A 20,415-nucleotide genomic window follows, 5' to 3' on the forward strand; every position below is an offset into this window, starting at 1 on the left:
CTTTTCAGCACTGTGGGGTGATGTTTTAATGGTTTAACAGCTCATTTATATTTCCCTTATTTTTATTAAAGTAAGCTAGTTGGTTAACCTCTGCTGACCCAGTATTCTCTATTAAAATATATACATTTAATTCAGTTACAATAATACATGTACATTTTTTTTCATTCCAGTAGGGTGCACTGTTGATACATTTTAACACAAGCAAACCTCACAAATACATTTTCAGCACAAGCATCTGTACAAATCAGTTTGATATACAAATGACATATAATTATTTACAAAATTCCAGCTAGCTGTGCTGGCACAAGTCATACATCAACTGTCGTACTTCTCCTGGCAGGGCTGGTAGTATCTCCTATCATCAAACCTCCCCCCCCCCCTTTAAAGACTCAGGCTAGTTTTTCAAGTGACACTTGAGAAACATGCCTTAAGAGAAATAAGCCTATCTGGGAATATGTTACCACATTCACTGTCTTGAGAGACCATCTGCATTGGCATTCCTGACCCCACTACGGTGCTGTACAGTCATGTCAGAGGCCTGCAATCCTAAGCTCCACTTTAATAACTTGGCATTTTTCCTGCTGGCTCTATTTAGCCATGTTAAAGTATTGTGGTCTGTAACTACAGTGAATTTCCTTCCATACAGGTAAGGCTTAAGTTTCTGCAGTGCCCATACTATGGCTAGACCTTCCTTTTCTACAGCTGCATAACATTCTTCCCTGGGCTGTCATCTTCAGCTGAGATATACCACTGGGTACTCTTCTCCTTCTGAGGAAACCTGGCTAAGTACAGCCCCACCCCATGGTTTGAAGTATCTACTTGCACAACAAATTCTTTACTGTGATCTGGACTGGCTAACACAGGTTGTCCACCCAACATTCCTTTAAGCTTCTGGAATGTCTGCTCACATGCTGGGGTCCATACTATCTTATCTGGCCTGATATTCCTTGTCAGGTCTGTGATGGGTGCAGCTATTGCATTAAAAGGAGGGAACACACTTTCTATAGTACCCTGCTGTCCCTAAGAATGCTGTCACCTGCCTTTTTGTAACAGGGGCAGGCCATGCCTGAATGGCTTCCACTTTGGCAGGTTCTGGCCTGATCTTACTGCTCCCCACTCTATGTCACAGGTAGGAGACCTCTGCCATATCCACCTAACACTTACTGGCCCTAATGGCCAACCCTGCCCTATGTAGTCTGTCCATCACCTCCCTGACATGCTTAAGATGATCTTGCCAAGAATGGCTGTAGATGGCAATATTATCCAGGTAATCATGGGCATAATCTCCTGCTCCTGCTGGGGTATTATCTACAGCCTCTGGAAAGTTGCTAGGGCATTTTTCATCCCAAAGGGCATCTTCTTGAACTCATACCAGTCGAAAGGAGTCACTAGGGCTGAACTCTCTCTAGTGTAAGGAGCCAAGGGCACCTGCCAGTAGCCCTTGCTCAGATCAGTAATGTTCAGATACTTAGCCCCATATAGCTTCTCTAAGGCTTCATCTGTCCTGGGCATGGGGTAGGCATTTGACTTTGTGTGACTATTTAGTCTTCTGTCATCCACACAGAACCTGGTGCTGCCATCCTTCTTTGGTACCAGCACCAATGAGGAGGCCCAGGAACTTCTGGACTCTTGAATTGCTCCCAATTCCAAATCTGCTGTATCTCTTCCCTCAGAGTCTGTCTGACTTGCTCAGGCACCCTTTAAAGGGCCTGCTTGATAGGTCTTTGGGGCCCTGTATGCAAACATTGCTGCAGCAGGTGGGTTCACCCTGGTATCCCAGTGAGCATGCCCCCTAACTCCTATAACACTGCTCAGATTTCTCAAACCTGGAAAGGGAATAGATGCAGGGACAGTGTTACCCTTTGCACTGAGATGTTAGTCCAAGCCTCACTAAGGAGATCAGTCACCAGATCCCACTCAGACTCCTCCTGACATCCACTGCAAATACTCAGCACAAGGGCCTCCCTATCATGGCAAGACTTCATCATGTTGACATGGTACAATTTGTGCCCCTGCCTGCTGTCTAGCAGTTCTACCATGTAGTTAACATCACTGACCTTCCTTACCACTTTCAAGGCTCCTTCCCAAACTGCCTGCAGCTTATTGTAGCTAACAAGAATGAGCATCATCACCTGCTCTCCCACAGCATACTCTCTGGCTCAAGCAGTCCTGTCATACCAGACCTTTTTCTGCTGTTGGGCTCCTGCCAGTTTCTCTTGGGCCAAGCCCATGATCTCCCTAAGACTTGTCCTGAGGTTTAGGACATATGCCACAACAGACTCCTTGTGGGATTCACACTCACCCTCCCACTCATCATGAATCAAATCTGGAGGACCCTCACCATATGCCCATACAACAACTCAAGGGGTGAAAAACCTGTGGATTCCTGGGGCTTCTTTCTGTATGCAAGCAGCAGATGGGGCAAATATTTTCCCACTCTCTCTTAAACTGGTATGCAAATGCCCATAGCATGGTCTTAAGTGTACAGTTTAACATCTCCAGAAAGCCATTAGCCTGGGGATGGTAGGGGGTTGTCTTAAGGTCCTTAACCCCACAGTGCTCCCATAGACAAGCCAGCAGGTCTGACATGAAATTGACACCTTGGTCTGTCATTATTTCTCTTGGGAAACCTCCCCTGCTGAAAGGCTGTAGCAAAGCATTTGCCACCTTCTCTGGCCTCAGTGGAGGACAGAGCCACTGTGTCAGAGTATCTAGTAGCATAATCTACTGCCACTAGGATATATTTCTTCCCTGTGGAACATAGAGTACTCAGAGGTGCCACAATATCCATAGACACTCTCTGAAACAGCTCCTCAACCACAGCCAAAGGCATCAAAGAAGCTTTAACCTTGTCTCCTGCTTTACTTACTTTCTGGCACTGCATCAGGTCCTGCAGTACCCTGTTACATCCCTAGCAATCCCAGGCCAATAAGAGTTTGGCATAATATGTCTCTTGGTACACCTTATGTCCATATGACAAAGGGAATGTCTTAGGCAATGGTTAGAAGTACCAGACTTTAGGCTCTGGACACTACCAACTGCTTTAGTACCTCACCTTCTGGCTTCTCTCAGGGGTCCACTCTCTATATAGTAAAACTTTGTTCTAGTATACAGACTCCCCTTTTTCCTTGAGAATCAGGTGCCTCTCTACACAATTGCACTTTATAAGCACTTATATGAGTGCATGGATCATGCTATCCCAACAGAACCAAGACGCTATCTTCCAAAAAAAGGAAGCCAATCTGGTGGTCCCCTGCCATAAACAAACTGTACAACAGAAGGAAGAAACTCTTGCAAAAGAGAGTAAAATCCCATGAGTGGAGGAGCACCCTGGTCAGCCTCAGTAAGAAGCTGCGATCCCTGATAAAATCCTCCAAAGCTAGTTACAAAAACAAAAGTGCCACTGATTCTAAAGACAACTACAAAGCATTCTATAGCTATGTCAAGAATCTCAATGGCAACACTCAGATCTGCTCTGAGTTACAGCACAATGGCACTAAATATACAGACCCAGCTGATATTGCCAACATCCTGGCAGATAGGTTCAGTGCTAACTTTACCCCCCTCTCAACCCCTAAAGAGCCCATCTCTACACTGGAAGAATGCAAAGTTCCTGTAATCATGGCTGCACAGGTAAAAACCACACTCTCCAAAGCCAAGAATACAGCATCCATGGGACCAGACAACATCCCAGGCTGCATTCTGCATGAACTACAGAACAAACTGGCAACCCACCTAAGTACCATGTTCAATCCTAACCTCACCTCAGGCTTTGTGCCTGCTGAATGGTGCACAGCAATGGTTATCTCACTCCACAAGAGGGGAGCCACCACGGACCCCAGGAACTACCGCCCCATTAGCCTGACGAGCCTGGTCTGCAAGGCCATGGAACGTATAGTTTCATAGTTTCATAGTATAGTACTAGGCTATCTGCCCTGGGGCATTTGTAAGCCTAGCCATAGTGATGTGGCTTTTGCCACCCCATGAAATGGTACAAAAATGTACAGAATAAAATTAGAATACTGTGCCTCTGTCTAGTAGTGACACAATGAAGGTCACCTTATATAATAGAATTAGTTTACTGTGCCCCTGTCTAGTAGTGACACAAATGTGACCCCTGGGGTAAACGTACGATCTCCCATCCACTCATCAAGATTTTTCTTGAAGAGAGTCAGTGAGGGGCTCTGCCTAATACTAACTGGGATCTTGTTCCAAAGCATGGGAAGCCTCTGGGTTATGAATCTATCCCTCCAGCATGTCCTATTCATACTTGTGCCGAGGTTTAAGTCTTTAGCTCTCATGGTCCTGATGGATTTTGATTTTTTGAGGTGGAGCATGTCCATCAGATCCTGATTGGACATGGCCTTGTACGTCAGGCAGAGATCACCTCTGAGCAGGCGGTATGCTACTGAATAGAGCTGAAGTTTCTTTAGTCTGGCAGAATAAGACATATGTTGGAGACCCTTGATCCTCTTGGTGAGGTACTTTTGTGGTCTCTCCAGCTGTTGCAAATGCCGGGTGAGGTACATACCAAATGGGGCATTGTACTCAATCATGGGTCTGATGAGGGAGGAGTATAGGGGTACAATGACATCCCTGGATCTGGATGTGAATCCCTTCATGATGAGGTGTGCAAGGTAGAATGTTTTTCTAACCACTTTGTCAACATGGGTGTCAAATGAGAGGTCGCTGTCGACTTGGGTCCCTAGGTCTCTGATTACTTTTTCCGTACTCAGTGGGTTGCTGTCTATGTGATAATTTATGGGTACTTTGTTTTCCCCAAAGGGGATGAGTATACATTTATTGGCATTTAGTTTAAGGCCGTGACTCCGGCACCAGTTGTCCATTTCTGTGAGGCCTTTTTGTAGTATGTATGTGTCCGCTGGTGTATCGACTATGGCGCCTAGTTTGCAGTCATCTGCGAACTTTGTCAGCCACAACCCTCCCATGTTTGCTTTAACATCTGAGAAATAAATGCCGAACAAGAGGGGTCCCAGGACAGATCCCTGTGGGACAAAACTTGTGACTGGCTTTGAGTCTGACATTGCTCCAGCGATTTTAACTTTATGGGTTCTGTCCTTTAGCCAGTTTGCAACCCATCTAGTGACATAAGGGTTTACGTTTAAGCTGTTGAGCTTATCTATGATGCCTGAGTGGGGTATTGTGTCGAAAGCCTTAGCCAAGTCCAGGTAGGCTGTATGGACTGCTTTGCCCTCATCAATGGCTCTAGTGACTGTTTCAAAAAAGTCAACCAGGTTCAAAAGGCAGGATCTGCCCTTTACAAAGCCGAACTGGGTGGGGTCATGTGACTGTAGGTCCCCTATGTCTCTGTTTATGAGTTCCATAATGATTCTTTCCATAGCTTTGCAGACCAGGCTGGTTAAGCTTATGGGGCGGTAGTTCCCAGGGTCTGTAGAGGTACCCCCTTTGTGGAGTGGGACCACTGTTGCTGTACGCCAGTGTTCAGGTACATATCCTGAAGTAAGGCTAAGGTTAAATAGCATTTTTATGTGTGGGTTTAGCTCCTCTTGGAGTTCACGTAACACGCAACCCGGGATACCATCAGGTCCCATTGAAGCTGTGTTTATAGCTTTGTTTAGGGCGGTTCTCACTTGGACATCTGAGATGACAGGGAGATTACATTCAGCTGGAATAAGTATTTCTTCTTTTGGGGGTGAGGGAGGGGAGAAATTTGCACTGAACCTGTCAGCCAGAATGTTGGCAATATCTGTGGGTTCAGTGTATTTTTTGTTGTTGTGAACTAACTCTGAGCATATCTGAGGGTTTCCGCCCAGGTTTCTAACATAGCTGAAGAAGGCTTTGTGCCTATCTTTAGTGTCCTTAGCGATTTTTCTCAAAGTTGGCCTTGGATGTTTTTATGAGAGAACGTAGTTTTCTGCTAATGTTGATCAGAGATGTCTTCCCTTCATGGGATTTTGCTCTGACGTGCAGTAGCTTCCTTCTTTTGTTATACAATTTGTTAATGGCTGAGGTCCACCAGACAGGACACTTGCCTTTGGTGGAGAGGGACTTGGATTTATTTGGGATTGCATGATCCATGCATTCTTGGAGATGTCCATAGAAAGCATTTGTGAAGGATTCGGCATTGTGGGATGTGGTATCCACTGGCACAGTGGGCTTAAAGGATACCATCTCAGTCTTAAGAAGAGTGAAGTCTGCTTTTGAGAAGTTTTTCACTGTGGTCTTTTGTGCTGGGGGTGGAGGTGGGATATGTACATCCAGGGTGATTAGTTTGTGGTCAGATCTCACTAGTGAGGGGTATACTTCCGGTGTGGAGCATTTTGTCCCCATGTTTGTGATGATCAGGTCTAGTATATTATCTCCCCTAGTGGGAGAGGTGACTAGTTGTTCCAGTGCATTTGAATTTATGAATTCCAGGAACCTTTGGGCTAGGGTATTAGGGCTAGAATAATGTACCCAATCTATGTTTGGGTAGTTGAAGTCTCCCAGTATGATGGTTTTTTGTGATACATTCATATCCTCCAATGTCTTCAGGAAGGCTAAGTGGGGTTCCTGAGATTGGGAGGGTGGTCTGTAACATGCTACCAGTTGCATAGCAGTTTTGCCTATGGTTAGTTGCACCTGTATGGTCTCTGATGCTTCATGTGTTGCTACTAACCTGGAGGCGTGGGTGTCCTCGATGAATATGGACACTCCCCCTCCCTTTGTGGTTCGGCCCGGGTTTTGGGGCCGAAAAGCATGATACGAGGTATAGCCTGGTAGTGCTGGGGTTCTCTCAGGAGCCTTGAACCAGGTTTCAGTTACTGCACAGATGTCGATGTTCTCCATGCTGAGGAGTGCATCGAGTACCTGCATCTTGAGATTTAGACTTCTGGTGTTGAGCAGCATTACCCTTAGTTTTTTTCCATTTTTGTTTTCTAAGGAGGTGGGTTTGTCTTTTGAGCCTTGCCTAAAAAAGACACTATGGGGGTGGCAAGAGCCTTAGCCAATATCCGGAAGCCCAGTGGTGACAGGTGTAAGCCATCCCTTGCGAAGCAGCATGGCTTGTCCAACATGTCATCCCAGGCAGACAGACATCGGATCCCCTTAGAATGACACCAGTACTTGAGCCAATTATTAAAGCTGATCATCTTGTCTTTGTATTGTGGTATCATTCTTGGTGAGGGCAAGATGCTGCTCAGGGTCAGGGTCATACCAGCCTGGGCTACATAATCAGAGAGCTCCTCTATGTCTCTTTTCATGTAGTCCAGGGAGGTACGTCTCAGGTCATTCACGCCAGCATGGACAATGACGGAGTCATATTTGTACTTGCTTTGGAGTGACTTGAGTGCGTGTGTTATGTGGCGGATCCTAGCTCCCGATAGACAGCTCACAGTTACCCTCTCCTTGTTCAGCCTGGTCAGCGGGACATCAGTGTGTCTGACTATAGAGTCACCTATTACTAGTGTATCAGGCATGGTGTTTGGCCTTAAGGGCTGTGATTGGTTGACACACTGATTTACTGAAGTATGTGTTGCATGTGTTTTGTTTTGAGGTGGTGGATTTTTGGATGTCTGCTTTGGGAGCCTCTGTTGTTTTGGTAAGTTTTTTATTAGAGCCTCCGAGTATGTCTTTGTGTTTTTATGTGTTTGGTTTGCAGTTGTGGTAGGTCTATGTGGGACTGGGATTGTTGTGTGTGTGGTTACCATCTCCTCCTGTTTGGTCATGCCAGCCCTGAGTTGAGAGAGTTCAGCCTCCAGTTTGGCTATATAGTTGCATCTCTCACATGTATTTGTGTTTGTTGAGAGGAGGAGAGGGTTGTCTGTGTACATGAGACAATTGTAGCATATTCTCAAGATACCCAGATTGACCAGCTGAACTGGAGAGGACGCCAGTAATCTACCACTCGACATGCTAGAACAGTATAAGGGAGTGCTGTTCCTTTAAGGGAAGTGGATATTCACAGGGGTGGTAGATAGATGTAGTGCTTTACTTAGTACGAGAGTGCTTACTTAGTAGAGAAGCATCATGGAACTTATCATCATGTATCATCATGGAACTTATAAGCAAAGACATTGGTAATCTCCACACTCTGGATCCCACCCAGTTCGGGTTTATAAAAGGCAGATCATGTCTCCTAAACCTGATAGACTTCTTTGAAGCAGTTACCAAAGCCATAGACAATGGCAAGGTGGTTCATACAGCCTATCTAGATGTTGCCAAGGCTTTTGACACCATCCCCTACTCTGGAATTATAGATAAACTCACTAAACTAGGTATAAATCCCTATGTCACAAGATGGGTTGCCAACTGGCTCACTAACAGAACCCACACTGAAAGTAGCAGACTCCAAATCTGACTTCAGACCAGTGACAAGTGGAGTACCACAGGGTTCATTCCTGGGTCCTCTCCTGTTTGGTATCTACTTCTCTGAAGTACAGGCTAACACAGAAGGTGTTTGGCTAATGAAGGTCGCAGAAGACTGCAAACTAGGAGCCATAATCGAAACTCCTAACGATGTGGACATCCTACAAAAGGGCCTCACTGAGACAGATGCCTGGTGTCAAAGCCATGGCCTCAAGCTCAGTGCTAAAAAGTGCATTGTCATCTCCTTTGGTAAAAACTCTGTACCCATGAACGACAACATAGGCGGTAGTATACTTAACACCAAAAGTGTGATAAGAGACCTTGGGACACAGGTGGACAGTAGTCTCTCCTTTGATAATCACATCTCCACAGTAGTCAGGAAATCCTTCTACGTGGCACACCTCATCACAAAAGGTTTCTCATCCAGAAAAAAAGGGTTCATTGTTCCCCTCTACTCATCACTCATTAGACCCATTATAGAGTACAACGCCCCTTTTGGTATGTACCTCATAAGACATCTACAACAACTGGAAAGGCCATAGAAATACCTCACAAAGAGGATTACCAGCCTCAAACAGATGCCCTACACATACCATCTCAAAAAACTCCAGCGTTACTCTGTCACATATCGCCTACTCAGAGGTGATGTACCTCACAAGACATCTACAACAACTGGAAAGGCCGTAGAAATACCTCACAAAGAGGATTACCAGCCTCAAACAGATGCCCTACACAGACCGTCACAAAAAACTCCAGCATTACTCCGTCACATATCGCCTACTCAGAGGTGATTTCTGCCTAACATACAAAGCTATGTCAAACCCAGAACTATTGGACATGCTGCACTTAAAGAAATCCCAATCCCTCAGAGCTACATGCCCTAGGGACCTAAACCTTGTCACCACAATAAACAGAACATGCCGGAGGGATAGATTCCTGTCCCAGAGACTTCCCATACTCTGGAATAAACTACCTATCTACAGCAAACAAAGCTCCTCATTAGCACTCTTCAAGAAAAATGTTGATGATCGGATGGGAAATAGGAAATTCACCCCAGGGATCACCTCTGTGGCTCTGCTCGACAGTGGCACAGGAAAATAATTTTCTTGGGTGGCAAAAGCCAGGGTACCTTTTTGGCTTGCATGTATAGGCCCCTGGGCTGATAGCCTAGTACCTATCTATGAATCTATGAACCTAGCTACCTCCCTCAAGCCTTGTAATTTAGAGTCTGAGAGCTGAGCCTTTCTCAACTCTATCTTTGTGACTTTTCCCAGCTCCCCATCTACAGGAATTTTGGTATCTTATGACAGCAGTGTCTCACTGTCAGCCTGGGTACTACCACTCACCTCTGCCCTTGCAGTTACCCTGTCCAAGGGAACATCTGTACCTACCAGCAACCATGGCTCATCTTCAGGCTCACTGCTACATGGTAGCTCCCTCCCTGAATTAGCCACAATAAAAAAATCCTGGCTTCATGTATGCTGTCTGTCTGGATCTCCACCAAGTTACCAGACCCACATACCTGTCTCCAAGCCTGACTGCATGTCACTGCATGCACACAAGGTACTGCATTATCAAAATATATCTCTATCAAGACATATATAGGGATATCTTCAAACACACCTACTTGCTTGCTACCTTTTCCACCCTCCCAGTCAAGGTGAACCCTGGCCAAAGGCATTAGTAATAGGATCTCTCCTAAAGCTCTGACTGGAGTGGACTGCCCAAGCAAGTACTGCTCCTCTTTACCCAATGCAGGTTTCACAATGATTATATCAGAGGGTGTGTCCCTCTTGGCAGTGACCTGTTTTCCATCCATCAAGATAGGATACAAATTCTGGTGGAAGTTTGGTATCCATGTTGTCTCCAGACAAATTACTGCTGGCATTCTGTTTATTCCCACTTGCTGGCTCCCCCAACTTTTGTTCCCCACCTTGCCCCATGTACATCTGTATGCTACATGACCCCCACTAGTTACTTTGAAAACATTTAACCCTTGATCCTGGCCATGTACCTAAACTAGTGGCTTACCCTGTTACTGGCTGATTCTGTTGGGGCAGTTTACATTGTCCACCATATTCCCTTATGTCCATGTGCAGCTCTGGGTATCCCTTTCCTGTGCAGTGATGCCCTGCTTGCTAGGTAGAGATTTTCTTTTTTCCCCAGCTCATCTTCAGAGTTGCATTCCCTGTCTGACAAACAGATTCTCATGTCCTCAGGCTAAGTGCTAAGGGCTTGTTCCCTCACCAAAAGATCTGCCAAGTCGTGAAAAGTGTTGACCTGACACCCATTCACCAACCTATGTAAATAAGTGCTTAACTCAGTAATATAATCCCATACACCTTGCTCTGCCTTGGGTCTATGCTCATGAAACTTTTTTCTGTAAGCTTCAGGTGTTAACTTAAAATAAACATTTTAACTGTATCATAGTTTAAGCAATCAGTATCACTCAATTAAGAAAAAGCAGTTACAGCTTTACCATGGAGTAAGGGATATGGGAACCTTATTCGGAGTCCTTGGTCAACATTACACTGTTTAAAAAACTCTTTGAAATATAAGAATAAAACTATCAAAATTATCACCCTCTGCAAATTGTGGAAGAAATTTACTAACCTTCATTGCTTCTGGGGATTAGTTATTCCCTTCCCCATTAGTTCCATGACCCTGGCGAATAGTCAGCATCTCCCTCTCATGTTGATGCTGCGTCAACTTTTTCGATCTCCAAATGCTGCAGTATCTCTGATGATTTTAGTTCCAAATGTTTGGCCTCCATTTCAAGCCTCTTTAACTCCAGATGGATTTTTAAGTCCTCTGAGGAAAAGTTAAACTGCCATGTTTCTGAAAGCTATACATCACCAATGCCAGACTGGTTGTCTTCCTGGTTGCTGGTCTCTGCTGCAGCTGTGATTAAGGCTGCAATAATTTCCCCATTAGTCAGGTTGGTATGCACCAGTCCTTTGACTTGGCACATCTCAGCCAACTGGTTTGTTGTCAGCTTACCATAATCCTCTCCTGACATCCTCGGCTGCTCCCCCTGACTAAGGTAACAAAAAGTAAATAAATAAAACGATTGTGATCTGAAACTCTGAATGTCTACTTTGTGGCTGCATGAGAGCACACCTACTTAGTGACAACAGCTTACAGGCTACAGGAGTTCAATTAATATCCCTCCACTACTGACCAATATGTGATGTCCCCACATCGGCCAGTAATCAAGGAGCCTGAATCCTCACCACTGACACTGGAGAGAGATGCGCATTTGGAATACAAATGGATATACTAGCTATTTCCAGATGCAGACCTCTCTGCATCAAGCAGAATTTCCCTTAAGAACACATAAGGCACACACTCAGCCCGGGGTCTGGGTGTCTTTATCTGCCTCTCCCCAAGTCCCCACTAAGGCTCCCCACTGGCACTGTGAAACCAGTTTATCACACACACACACACACACACACACACACACACACACACACACACACACACACACACACACACACACCTAGGAAAAACTGGCACAGATTACCCGCTCTACCAACTTTTCCCAGACTGTAAGGAAGACTCACTGCCACCAGTCAGTTACTATAATGCTCATAAAAGGGAATCCAATTTTGTTGAGTGCAGTTAATATTAATACATATGGTAATGTTAACCAAACAACAAGACATTCAGGAGTGGCCAGAGTTATCACAAAATAAATATGTGCAAATACTCTCATAACTTAAATATTTTCTAACAAAGATCAACCACAATAAAAAGTTTAAATATATGAAATAATAAATAATAAAAGAACAAGAGAATACTACATATATGTTTACAGTAAACAACAGAGTTCAAATCACAGGAAATATTACAAATGACATTGATGGACAGACTCACACAAATAAAGAAAAGTAATCTCTAAACTAAGCTTCACTGCATTCCTGACTGAATCAAGGAGAATTACCATTCCCTAATAACTTACTTGATAGAGCAAGGCACAATGAAATATGTGATGTCTTTCTAGTCAGATTCCACAAAGCAGAATACTCAATACTCAGAGACTACTCCCTGCAAAATATAATATACAAGATGGCTGGCAAAATGACCTCATCTGGTCACCTGACTCTAGATTCTCACAGTATCCCCTTTGGAAGCTGAGACAGGAATTTAGCATATACAGCTACAATACACATCTAAATGTGTATGGCAGTGCCTGGGGCTTCCTCTCTTTTTACTGAGCAAATGAACAAAGGCTTCTTCCAGACCCACTGTCTCAAGTCCTATTCAGCATTGTGGGGTCCAGTTTTAATGGTTTAACAGCTCATTTCCATTTCTCTTATTATTCTTAAAGTAAGCTAATGTCTCAGTATTCTCTATTAAAATGAGTCTATGCTAAATCATCGAACACTTAAAAAAGCAAAAGATGATTTATCAAACCCATTTAAGTGAAAGCATACAATCCTGAATGCTTAGAAAAGCGATTTTTTTCCATGGGAAAAAAAAAAATCGCTGTTCCACAAAACAAACAAAAAAATGTTTAAACATTACATAAAGTGGGGGGCTTCACCCCCTCCCCCTACCTAAATATACCTACTCTGAGATCACACTACAGTCATGGAAATGGTAAAGTAATGGAAGTGTCCAAGTGATTTCTTTCCCAGGAAAAGAATTTGCTTATATGCCATTTCGCTATTTTGCCTTTTCGTGCTTTCAAGTTCAATCAATATGCATTCGAAAGAATGTGTCTGATAATTTAATAGGAACCCTATTAAAACATATGCATTTATTTCAGTTACAAAAATACATTTACATTTCTTTTCACTCCAGCAGGGTGCACTGTTGATACATTTAACACAAGCAAACCTCACAAATACATTTTAAGCACAAACAAATGTACAAATCAGTTTGATATGTAAATGGCATATAATTATTTACAAAATTCCAGCTAACTGTGCTGTCACAAGTCATACATCCACTGCCCTGCTTCTCTTGGCATGGCTGGCAGTAAATCCTATCATCACAGTCCTCACTAGTTCTATCTCAACTCGCCCTTCCTTGACTCAAAAGCTACTTGTCTATTAGGTATCAGTCAGTAACATCACAATCTGCCCTCTCTCCATACCTCCTAGTCACTACTTGTGTACCACAAGGGTCTATCATTGGATCACTCCTCCTTAACATTCTCACCAACACCCTCCAAGCATCCAAACATCAGGCCTACCTAATATAATACATAGATGACTTCACACACATATGTATATCAGACAATCTGAAATATCTGCAAAAAATTACTCAGGAAGCTTTAACATCCACTGAAACATGGCTTTGTAACTCACAACTCATGTTCAACCCCCCAAAAACAAACTACTTTTTTTCCCCAAATCCCTCTCATGAAAAAAAAAATATATATTTTTTTCTCTTAATAATGCAACCACTGAAGTCACTTCTCGTAGCAAATTTTTAGGGATAATAGTGGATGGTAATCTTAAATTCAACCTGCACATACAAAATTGCATGATAAAGCATTACCAAAAGCTAGAGATGCTTTATATATCCAAAAACTTGCTCACAAATGCAATTAAAACTACATATCTCCTCCCCTCACTACCTTATGGCAAATTATCCTTACTAACCTCCATACATCACAAAAAAGCAAAACTTGAACAATGCTATAATAAAGTGGCTAACATTTCAGGAAACACCCCTTTCAGAACCCACAACTGTATAGCATTAAGAAGTCTAAATTGGTTAGAACTGCACCATCAACCAACATATACACAGCTTCTTGCCACCTATGAAATTATCCAGCATCCATCCATTTGTATAGCACTAAATACCATTTTACACAACTCTGTTCCCACTTGGTTATTATAACCAACTGAACAAAAACTCCTCTCTGTCTACAAACGTGTCATATCTGCTGGGTATGGTCTGTACTCATACCATGTTGTTAAGGCTAGAACTACTTACCTGTATCCGTCAGTTCAATACGTTCCCCCCAAGTCTTATAAAACCATTCTGAAATACTTCCTGTCCAAAGTATGGGTCTGCTCTTGCTCAACCCCAAATTAAACTATATCCCTAAATATGAACAAGTATCTATCCATACCTTGAACTTTCTTACTCCCCTTCTTCAATCACATCCTAGTTTAAGATTGATAGAAACCACAGCACGGCAAACAAGACAAATGAGTAAAACAACAAAGTTGCGGCTAGAGGAAAGATGCTGCAAGCTCATTTTTTTAATAGTGAAATTTGATTGGTGGGTTAAAAGGCTTTTATACCACGAACTTTTGAAAGACATTTACATCTGAAGAAGTTCACATTTTAAATATTATGTATACAAAAGCGCTTATGTTTATAATTTAACGCTTTTCATTCTGAGTAGTAAAATAAACAAGCCATACAATAGAGCTTGCAGTATCTTTCCTCTAGCCACAACTTTGTCATTTTACTTCCTTAGTTTAATCAATTTGTCTTCCCTATTTATTGAAATATGCTATAACCCTGCTTTTTTCTCCCACTTCATATTACAATTCCTGTTTGCTTTATACTAAGTTATCTTTAATTTCTCTAAACTGGCTAAAATGTATCTAAATATTAAATCATTGTCATATAAGTTTTAATTATTCATAATTAATATATTCACATTATCTCTAATTTGGTATGATTATTGAAACTCTTTGATGTTTTCTTATTACTTTTAAAGACTGTGAAACTATTGTTCTCCAAGTTTTTTTTTCCTTATAATACTTTGGAGCTTCCCCCAGGCATCCACTGAAAATGGGCATCTGCTCAGTCGGACTTTTCCAGTAATCAAATTCCAATAAATAAATAAAATAAATACATATGATTATACTTGCCTCCAATTCTTTCAGATCTGGAAAAAAGTTTACATTACTATTTTGCATGATCTTGGAAATTTACTCCTTTCATGGGTAATTATAGCTCCTGGGTTTTAGTCATTATACCACATGATTTAGAATTTACTCAAATTGAAGAAAGGTGGTTTTTGCGCCATCTGTCTAAAGTTTCAGCCATCATTTTCAAACAGTGGAAATAGCTGGATATAGATATTTCAAAACACCTGCATTTTTATCACAATCAGCCATGCAATCCACTTAAGAAAGATCTTGATATTAATTTCATCAATGACTTGTGGTCTAAATATGTAGTGTTTTTTTAAGTGGTCACTTACTGAATGTTTGGTATGCATCATATGTTAACTCTGTTTGCACATAGTTCTTTGTAATAAAGGATTGCCATAGTTTTTTTTTTTCCTCTTTTTTGGTGAATGCAATTGATTGTTTTTTACACAGTACAACTTTTTGTTTATTGATCCTCTTTTGTGGAGGGAATAAAGTTTTTTTGTTATGAAAATCAATGAAAATATAACAATAAAGAGAGAAAGAAAGAAAATGCACACACAATAAAAAAAGATATTATTCTTGTCTACATTCCTGTTTTGTTGAGTGAACAAAGATTTTTTTGTTTGTTTTTAATAAAACAAACAATAAAAATATTTTTTAAAAGAAAACACACGCACATACATATGCACAACAATAAAATAAAATAAAATACAACTTGATGTTCTTTCTAGTGGTATTTACTTGCCCCAATCTTGTATAGTCCTTGTACAATAATGGCTATAAACACAAGTAGTATGTTTTCTGCTGCTAAAACTCTAAAGGACTGCAATCCATATCTTCAGTCTCTTGTGATCTCACTTAAGAATATATTGAAATACCCTTTTAGTGAACTATAAACTGATCTGTGTGTGTGCGTGTGTGTGTGTGTGTGTGTGTGTGTGTGTGTGTGTGTGTGTGTGTGTGTGTGTGTGTGTGTGTGTCTGCTGTCAAGTCATCTGGGATATATATTTTCTGACCACAGGTTAGTGATATATGTGCTGATATGTGCCCCTGCTTACAGTTATAGATCTTTCACCTCCATGTGTGCATAATTATGTCGGGGAGAGGGTCAATTATATATCCTTTGTTATTCTCTCTCTCTCTCTCTCTCTCTCTGTCTCTGTCTCCAGCTACATTTTGTAACATGTAAGAGAATCAACCATTGGGGTGAGGCAAGAATGCAAACCATATGCAAGGCTGTATGGATTACCTGTTAAATAAGAAAACAGAGTTAACTAAATGGATATCAACATATATTTCTTAAAATGCATGGTAGTGGGAGGATAGCCCAAGGAATGAGATCATACATAAACCGATGCCTAAACAGTCCCAAGAGAAAAAATAGACTTGAAAAAGTATGTGCGTGTTATTTACTTCCGTTTATTAACTGCTGAATAGACTATTAAATTTCATATCTAACAAAAGACTTCAAAAGGGAAGATGCTACTAGCTAACACTGTAGTGCAGTAAAAAGCTGACATTAAAACTAGGAGCTCAGACACCTTATAACATATTTATTGTTCATTTATGTTGTGATCCTCAAAGACTCATTTGTGTATTTTAAAATGAGGAACTGTAAGGAAAGCCACATCAACTCCTGAAACAAATTGGCAAACACAATTGCATAAAAAGGGTGCCAACTGTCTATAGCTAAATAGTCCATGTCCACCTAGGTACTTTAAGTTCAAGCTACCTAAAACATGTGTTCAACTGCATGTGAGGTTCCAGAACCACTCCTATGGAGAAATGAATAGGTATTTTTAATAAAAATGGAAGTTACCATACACTAATGCACAGTCTGAATGTTTTCCACTGCTGTGTCCGCCTCCAACTACCTGCCATTTGTATGCATATATAAAACATTAGCTTGGTTACTTCATATGCTGTAGAATAAAGTGTTTTGATGGATTATGGAAAGAGTGTGAGTGTGGGGGGGGTCGTTACAGGGGTATAGTCAGTGAATTCTATTTTGTACTCAAATATGCTTATTGCTGCCGCCTAACTTACCTGACATTTAAAAACATGGTCACTTCACTAAAGCTGTTGCCCCCAACACACACGCACACACACACACACACACACACACACACACACACACACACACACATACTTATAAAGGTAAGTACATGCTTACATAAGAATTTTGCTACTGCTGCTTTATTGGGAATCGTTGTAGGACAGATAGATGTCATTTTTTCCTGCATAGTGAATGGTGAATGTGCTTAATCTGTGTTTCCACCAGAGGGCTAAGATTGCCTGCAATATTAGGATACAACAGCTACCAGACTGATTACTATTGCATGGAAAAAGCCATGGCTACATAGGAATACTGCTTGAAAAGACTAAGTATTAAACTGTACATCCTTTAATAATAATAATTTGGGACAGTATTGTGTCCCTTGTCTCATTTGTTTCCTCTGGGTGACTCAGACCAAGTTTTCCAGCAAAACATCAAGAGCTGCTTGTTGGTTTACAAGTTGAAATGCTAACTCAGACACGCAAGTAACACATTTTCACTTTAACTGACTACAGTGACTGCTGTACTTCAGTATTAATAACTCCATTCCTCAGTAAAATAACCTTTTTGAATGTTTTTCTAATCAGATATATGTAACTGTTTTTTATGCTAAGTTATTGCATTTAATGAGATACTGTGAGATACTGACCCACATTCAAATGTATTCCATATAATGTATGCAGTTTTCTCAAAGAGTGTTACTTCTTAAAAACAGAAAAACAACCTCATTTAAGTTGTTGATTTCCTGCTGATTAAAGCCCTAATGTTTTCGCCATCATTCCAAGGCTGAAAGCAATTCTCACTTATTGTATTTTATAACTCTTTAAAAGTACAGAAAATAGCATAACCCTTGTTCTTCAGCAATGCTCAACAACCTTAAATTGTAAAGCTTCTGTAAGCAATTAGGACATGCTTTCAAAGCACTGAAAAAAAGACAAACTAGATGTAACATTCTGCAATACACAGTAGCATCATGCTATATTAAAACACTGACTGTGACCTGCCCTGGAGGAATTTGATTTCCACTGGACTTCTCAGATGTCTCACTTCCTTAAAGCCATCACAAAATATGATAAATCTCAGAGAGAAACAGGTGTAGTGTGGCTGAGGAGGACAAATATACAGGATCACTGCATGGATATTTCACAAAGCTGTGCCCATATTTCAGTGTGAGAATCCTGTAGAACACACATACACACACAGACACACACACACACACACACACACACACACACACACACACACACCAGAAATCAATAGGAGAAAGAAACTCTGAGTCATCTTCCAGACCAGCCTACAAATAGGTAGCCAGTTCTTAAGTCTTGCTGATTCTCGCAGCATTGGCTTCAGCCTTCACCTGGGAAAAAACAAGTACCAGAATGGATTGCATTAGATCCCTCCAAAACTAGAAAATGCAAGACAAATTGCACTTCCTCTCACCTGTTAATTGCAGTAGGGGGGCATCACTCCAGAATCTGCACAAAGCAGGTGTATTATAGTAATCACAGTACTGCCTACTGTGTGTGTTCATATGTGTGTGTTTGTGTATCTGTGTGTGGGTGTGTGTGCAGACCATTGTGAGTTGGAATAATATATTAAATACACAACACATTAATACACATATACTTAAAACACAGAAATACACGAGGGATTTGATGGCGTTTTGAAGCAGGTTACAATTTCTTAGGGCAAAAGCAGTGACGTCGGGTTCTTTTAATAAAGACCTTGATGGACTGAGACCTTAAAAAGCGCATCCCAGTGTCTGCTCTGCTGTTCGTTGGTAGCACTTGGCAATCTTTCAAATTATAAGCTGATGCCCAAATATTACTGCCAAATGCCTTATCACAAGAAGTTGCTTCTATACAGGTACCATATTGGCACGTTCAGCTTTTGTACCGCATTTGTGATATCCCAGCACTATTAATCATTTAAGTTTCCAGTCTGCATTTTAATAAACAGCCAAAAAAATTCAAACAATTTTAATGGGTTAAGTGATCTATAATACTACCATGCATGCATAAAAATACATTAATATAGTTTATCTCTCTTTCTCTCTCTTGTCTTACCTGGGAAGGTAATAGATATATCCCAATGCACCTTAAAATATATGGAAAGCAGAGATCAAGGAAGGTGTAACGAGGACCGTCCTCCTCTCAAACAGACGCAGGCTACAAAACGAAAAGCTGTAAAGGCGAAAACCAATGTTTTCAAATGCAAAGCACTCCTTAGCAAAATGCAGTAACTTCAGTCTTCACGGTATTTTCCATACTAAAAGATAATCACATAGGGAATAGGTTGTACTTGTCTGATGCCGTCCTTGACTGGTTTCATCCCTGCCTCTTCAGCAATAGTTTCTGTGGAGAACCAGAGAGTGCTGAAGCCGGGGCATCCCACCTAGATAATTCACCCCTTCCTAAAGCCCATAGCAAAAGCTGATCCTCTTGTCGGAGGCGAGATGCAGCAGCGGCAGCAGCAGCTCTAGGAGAAGCGAGCAGGGCGGAAGGCAGCTGGCACGGTGGGAGGAACGGAGGGAGCCTGAGAGGGCGGGAGAGACGGACGCGCGCCTTTGGCTCTTTTCTCTAGTCTCTACCTTGCTTACATCCACCTTCTCAGTCTGATCATCTGATGGCACAAGGTGGAGAAAAAAACTAACCCTTATATAGTGTATAAGTGCCTCATGAGTTTGTGTGGTACCTTAAAATAATGGCAATGGACCAGTTAGTTTTCTTTTTCCTGTCTTTTTTTTCTTTTAACATCATTTAAATGTACTTATTTGTTTTACGTACCGATATTCACACCCGGAAAGAAGGAACTCATTCTACACAAATGGTTTAGTGAGGCTTTGGTACACGATGTGCTGAATTCGATGCTTCTAGGACCTCTATAGTGATCCTGCTATAAAAGTCTGTGGTCTTGTCAGCCTATTCGGTATTATGAACTAAGGAGAAGTAGAACCCATTTCTATTATTTTCTGTTTGGTCAGTTTCCTTTGTATGCAGTGAACAAGTGGCATTAAGAAACCTCAACAGAACTGCTGGAATAACTTTGTCAAACCTTTCAAAATCCATCCTCACTTCTTTTAAATGGGCACAGCTTGGTAAGGGTTCTTGTTCTGATTATGTTGGAAACGCTGGCATCAGTTACTTTATAGGGTTGCCACCTTTTCAAATGCCATACGTTGGA

General features: G+C 41.6%; 1 protein-coding gene across 1 annotated transcript in view; it reads right to left on the reverse strand.

Moving 5' to 3' along the window:
• The window catches only part of LINGO2 (leucine rich repeat and Ig domain containing 2), a 6,800,733-nt gene extending 6,780,932 nt beyond the window's left edge, over positions 1-19,801 (reverse strand). Inside the window, exon 1 of the mRNA XM_044061897.1 lies at positions 19,299-19,801. The gene's annotated coding sequence lies outside the window, so the exon portion shown is untranslated. The remainder of the gene's footprint in view (positions 1-19,298) is intronic.
• Between the last annotated feature and the right edge of the window lie 614 nt (positions 19,802-20,415).

This window comes from Protopterus annectens, chromosome 2.part0 (assembly GCF_019279795.1).
Source record: "Protopterus annectens isolate FY-2018-M chromosome 2.part0, PAN1.0, whole genome shotgun sequence".
Taxonomy (NCBI): Eukaryota; Metazoa; Chordata; order Ceratodontiformes; family Protopteridae; genus Protopterus; species Protopterus annectens.